The sequence below is a fragment of the Meriones unguiculatus genome, chromosome 4 (assembly GCF_030254825.1).
Source record: "Meriones unguiculatus strain TT.TT164.6M chromosome 4, Bangor_MerUng_6.1, whole genome shotgun sequence".
In the NCBI taxonomy this organism is placed as follows: Eukaryota; Metazoa; Chordata; class Mammalia; order Rodentia; family Muridae; genus Meriones; species Meriones unguiculatus.
In genome coordinates, this window is record NC_083352.1 from 113,813,665 (window position 1) to 113,819,978 (window position 6,314).

Sequence of the window (6,314 nt, forward strand, 5' to 3'; positions counted from 1 at the left end):
GGGTAGGGAGAAGCCTGTTCTGCTTGCTTGGAAGGTTCGGGGTAGAGATATTTTAGGATAAGGGTCTACAGCCCTCCAAGCCGTTGGTGGTCTCAGAAGCTAACACCCAGGTCCACCCCCCTCCCCATCCCCCTGGCTGTTCTGAGAAAACCAAACAGTCTGGGCTGTGCTCCCTGAATGTTCCCTCCCCGTGCTCCTGGGAGCCGAGCCCTCAGCCTGGGGTGAGGGTCTGCAGTCATCCACAGAGCTGAGAAAGCTTAAATGGTTTCTTTTCTTTGGACGGCCTCTGGAAACAGGAAGAGGGGTAGGGTAGTTTGCTGGGTTTGCCAACAGTTAAGTCATCTCTTGCTGATACAAACAATTTCTCGAGTTACTCTTTGGGGTGCAGGAACATTCCCGAACTACGCAGGATTTGAACTCTTCAACCCTCAGCTCCAGTCCCTGGGGTCAGGGGCTAGAGCTGGGTGCATGCCTCCTCGGCCCTTGGCTGGGTTCCCCAAAACGTGGAGGAGCCATGTGGGAGGGTAGGACAGGGAACGCCACCTGCAGGGAGCCTGTAGAGCAAGGCTTCTATGGAAGCTGCTGGAGACCATAGAGCAGGAGGTTTCCTGGTGGTTTAGGGAAGGCCCGATATGAAAATAGCTGGAGAAAGTACATCAAATCGGGAAGCCAGCTTTACTGAATTTCTACTATGCCCCCTTCTGGTTCTAAATGCCATGTGAATATCATAAGATTTAATTCTCACAGTCGCTTTGTAGGTCATGGGTGATGGCATTTGACTGCACTCGTGTCCTTTGTCTCCCACAGGATGATCTCAACAGTATCTTCTGGCCCCTGCCTTCTTCCACAGTGCTATGAGAGGAGTGGAGTCCTGTCTTGTGCTCCTGGAACAGAGCACCAGAAGCTGTACATGCTCTAAAGAACAGACGTTTCTTTCTTGCCATCCTGGAAGCTGGGAAGGGCAAAATTAGGCATGCAGTGAGTGGTCAGGGCGCTGTGGTGGGTCAGGGCAGAGGAGAAGCAGCTTCCACAGGAAACCCACTTCTGCAGAAGGCCTGAGTTCATGAAGGCAGAGCCCCTGTCTTCTAACGTCTTTCTCTCTTCCATTTCTCCTGTGTGTGAAGGGGTGTGGCTATATGCATGATTTTGCACATGTGTGGACACGCTATATATTGTGTACACGCGTGTATGTGTGTGTGCGGAGGCCAGAGGTCGAGGCTGAGAATCCTCCATTGCAATGTTCGCTCACTCCTCTGTCTCACTAATTGAGGCAGGTTCTCAGTTGAACCCAGGTGGTTGATATGGCTAGTCATGCTGGCTAGCTCGCTCTGGTGATCCCCTGTCTCCCCTCTCTGGGTCTGGAGCTTGAGGCAAGTCATCACCCTATCCAGCATTTGTGTGGTTTCCAGGGATCCAGACTCAGGCCCTCACTTAGACAGGCAGCGCTCTAAGCGCGGAGCCATCTTCCCAGCCCATAGTGACTCACCCTTAAAGCTTCCACCGCCACAGTGTTGCACTAGGGATTAAGATTTTAACGCATAAACTTTGGGGTCCCTTCAAACCACAGCAGGCCCTTTCTCCCGACTCCAAGGGACTTGCTTGTGCGTTACTAACGGAACACGGCAGGTGGAGAGCAAAGAGGCCCACAGGGCCAGGTGAGAAAGGGGCATGCTGTCCCCTTGGTCTGCTAGAATGCTTCGATAGAGCCCGGAGGCCTCCAGGCCGGGCTGGAGGCACCTGCTGCATGAAGGGTCAGAATCATCCTCTCCCCAGACAGATAGTGAGGACAGGGTCTCAGACATCGTGGGGCTACAGAAGTAATCTCCGCCGGGCCCTTGCTGAAGGCCCAGCCCACAGGGTCCATGAGCAGACATAATGGTTGCTATTTCAAACCCTGATTTTGGGGTGGCTTTAGTAGGGTCAGTGCTACAATGTCCTCCCAACTTGTTGTGTTTCCTTTGTGAGCCACTTTACCTTTCTGAGTCTGGAGCTGATAATCAGGAGAGCAGAGGTAATTATACTACAGATGCTTTGCAAATCTGTAGAGAGTTTAGACTAGGTGACAAAACTTGGCGCTCCATGCAGAACGCGGCACAAGGCAAGCATTTATGACTAGCTCTTATTATCAGTTTCTGAAGCTAGCTTAATAAGTAGAAGTAAAGGAAGAAATTGCTTCTCGTCCCCCATCTTCCCTGGCCCGTTCTCAGCCTTATGATGTCTGTAAATGGACTGTGAGAATGTGAAAAACAAAGAAGGTGTAAGAGGCTGTCGCATGCCAATCAGTGTCACATGAGGACACCCATTTCATATTCTTCTGGACACCAATAAGTGTGATTGCCCCCATTTTATAAGTGTAGAAACTGAGGCTCAGAAAGATGACATCAGATACTCAAAGAAGGTCACATAGCTAGTGAGTGATGGAGGAGGCAGACAGGCTGACCCCAGCAAAACCTCACAGAGTCACAATAGTAACTTCTTAGCATTTTGGGAGTGAGTCACCGTGACAAACACTTTGACATCCTGACACAGTTCTCATACAGACACTCACCCATAGCAGACCTAGGCAACAACCAGTTATCAGGCAGTTGTCTGTCATCATCCATCAGTCACTGACAGTTTTCAGTCAGCAGTCAGCAGTCAGTCATCCATCAATCATTTAGCAGCCAGCCAGCCATCAGACACTCACCGTTCATTCATCAGTCACCTATCAGTCATTTATCAGCCAGTCATCAAGCATCGGTTGGTCACCATCCACTCATCAGTCACTGGTTTACTCATTGATCAGTTGTCAGTCATTCATCGGTCATTTTTCAGTATGCCAATTACAGGTCAGCCACCAATTAGACCTCAGTCAGTTGACAGTCAGTTACCAGCATAAGCCATAGATCAGTCATCGGTTAACAGTCAGTCAGACGTCAGTCTGTCCGTCGTCATCAGACAGCAGTCAGTCAGTCGTCAGTCAGTCTGTTTTTCTTCAGAATTCCCTACTGTGTGCCTGATGCTGAGCAAGTAGGGATGTGGCTAGAAGCCGGCAAAGCAGTGATTCCTTCATCGTCAGGGTGTGTCCAGCCTATAGATGTGTGGATACCTCGAGAAGGGTGGTGGTGGGCATGTTGTCGTGTTAAAGGACAGTACAGAACATGTAGTGTCGGCAGGGTGTGGGGCGCACGGAAGGATTCCCTGGGGAGGCATTTGACCAGATACCTGATGGGAAGGGACTCCCAGTTCAGTGCTTCAGAGGTGGGGGCAGGTAGATGCCATGGTGTGGTTCTTATGTAAGGGGTTGTCGCAGCCCACTGTGGGGCTGAAGCAGGCTCAGTGAACCATGAGGAGGCTACAAGGGGACCAGGGACACAGACCGGAGAGCAGTGGCAGGGATCAGAGGCCAAGGGCTCCTGGTTCCCACATGAGGAGCAAATAGCATTGAGACCTGAGAATGTGGGAGGGAGACCCTGCAAACCAAATCTGAGCCCTGTGTTGGTGGACCGTGTGCTTGGCATAGGGATGGAACAGCAGCCCGCAACTGTAGATGTTATGGGAAAGAGACCTAACACCAGCCGTGGTCCAGATGTCCAGGAAGTTTGAGACCCTACAGCTCATCCATGCTGGAAGAACAGCCACTGGTCAGAATCTGTGAGATGTAGCAAACCAAAATTTCATTAACATCAATGCCTGGGTCAGCCTGGGTACAGGGGGAGGCAACAATTGTTTTTCAAATGTTGCCTTGCTACACTGTAAGGACCCAGAAACTGCCTGTTCTAGCCTCCAGGCTGGACTTAGAAAACACAGACACAGAGAAGGTGGGTGTCGGGCCTCCAGCATCTGGAGAACTCAGGGTCAGGGGAGACAGACAAATAGCAAGTCCCAAACACAAGGAAGGGAACCAAGCTCTGAGTGCACTGGAGGCTGGAGAAGCAGAGGGGGGATGAGCAGGAAATTTGAGGTTCCCCCTCTGGGGTTCTTAGTCCCATTCATAAGAGCAATTTGGAAATGAACTCTTAAGAGAGCTCCAGGACAATTTTATTAGTGTTTAAGGGAAGGACGGCAGCACAGGCTAGCTGTAAATCTTGGCAGCCACCAGGAGGGAGGAGATGGAGAAGAGGAAGGGAAGAACCCACACTTTCGGATTAGGGTCCAAAAAAGCAGAAAGGTTCCACAATGGAGGTGGATGAGCAACTGCATGGTGTGAGGGGGTGTTGGGGCTTCCTTCAGAGGAAGAAGGAGAGAACCCAGAGGGTCAGGGTCAGCAGAAAAGGCAATGCAAAGAAGCAGAGGGCAAAGCCGTGCGGCTGCATGGTGGAGGGGTGCCGGGGAAGTGTGGGTACGCTGTCACATTAAGGGGATAGTTATTCCTCCCTCTCTTGAGCCTGTCTTCCAGTGAATCAGATTTCCTAGCTCCGTGATTGACAGGCCCAGCTGGGTTGAGGCTCTTAAGTGAAGAAACAATGGTTTGTGGCATTTTCACCTCTGGAGCAGATCAGAATGTCATGTCTCCACCCAGGACTGGAAATATTCCATTCTTTTGACCAGGAGGCCTAAAGGGTGGTGAGACTGATGTTTAGCTTTCTGGTGTTACCAGGGAAACAGAAGATGAGGTCCAAAGTCCACCGTGAGGGGTAGCTTATCCTCAGTGGCCTCCAAGGTTACAAATCCCTGTCGAGTTGAGTAAGAAGAGATCTCTGGCTAAGAAAATAACTGCCCAGGAGTCACAGGCTAGCCTTAGGGCTGCTTGTGTGTCTTTTATTTATAAACGATAGAAACTCAAGTGCAATGGGCTAGTACCACATAGTGGATAATTCCAGAGGAAAGGCTTCAGGCCTAGCAGGTACCCTGTCTCTCTCTCTCTCTCTCTCTCTCTCTCTCTCTCTCTCTCTGTAAAGTCAACCAGCCTCGGGTATTTTCTTCCAGTAACAGAAAACAGACAGATCCAGTTTGATGATCTAAAGGGAATAAAGATCAAAGTGGGTTAGAGGACAGTGATGGCAGGGCCAGAGCAGGGCCAGCTGCCACCCAAGCTGGTCATGGTAGTCAGCTGACACCTGGGCAGAGACTGGAGGTCAGTGCGCAAGACCAGCATTCAGATAGGAAGGTGGGAAAGGATGAAACCACGAAAGCGCAGCGCTGTCCATGAGAAAATGACTCTATGCAGCACCTTTAAATTACTCTCAGTGTGGATTTCACATAAACAATGTAGAACGATAAAATCTATTCATTTTCTATGGTTTGGGGTGTTGTCTGTTTTTTTAGGATCTTGTTGTATGTAGCCCAGGCTTGGCCGCAAACTCACGATGCTCCTGTCTCAGCCTCCCAAGTGCTAAGATCACAGGCTACAACACCACACCTGTGTATATTTTATGGAGTATTAACTCGCTGTCTTCTGAACTTCATACGTGGGCATTTTTTTCATGTTTCAAATTTTTTTTTCTTCCATTTCTTTGGTTCTGATTATTTTCTTAGGATGAATTCCTGAGAGAGAAACTGCTGAGTCTCTGGATGTGGCCATTGAACGGGTGACCGTCGCCCTCCAGAATACCAGGCCGAGCTAACTCCCCACCAGCTGTGCAGAAAATTCCCCCTTTCTTTGCATTTCTGTCAGCAAGTATCTTTAAAATCTTTGCCACAGATTGGCAGCAATTCTAGAAAGGGAAACTATTTTCATGTGTTTTTAAAAAAATCTCAGCAGAAGTTAATGACGCTCTCCTGTTTCTGAGGCGGGGTGGGGAGGAAGAAGGAATGAAGCTTTAGAATCCACTTCTCTCTTGTGGTGACAGATGGCAGAGCCCCTCAGGATCTGCACGGCAGCCTACAGATAAACCACTGTGCTGGAGAGATCTGCGATCACCTTTGGTTTATGGACAAAAACAACAACAACAACAAAAACAAAAACAAAAAAACAAAAAAACAAAGCCCAAGAGTCACCCGTCCAATTAAATTAGTTGAAGACCCAAGCCAATGACTTTTTTTTTAAACTATGGAAATTCTGCTCCCAATAAAACAAGGGGCACTGGGGATCATTGCACTTGGACCTGTGACCTTGGAAGCAGGGAGTTAGAGATAGGAAGAAAGGCTGGAGGGAGAAGACGGGCTTGTCAAAACTCAGTAGCCATGGGGACCTGGCCTCATACTGCAAATGTGACATTCTGCCATGGGCCTCCAGAGTAGGGCACGCTCAGAAAATTAGCTCCACTGGCCATCTTTGCCATGCGGAACTCCCTGCCCCACACTGTCCCCTGTCCCCGAGCCCAGTTCAGAAACCCCCGTTCTCTTCCTTCTGACCCCGGTGACTGAAGTTTCTCTCAGCATCATAAAAACTT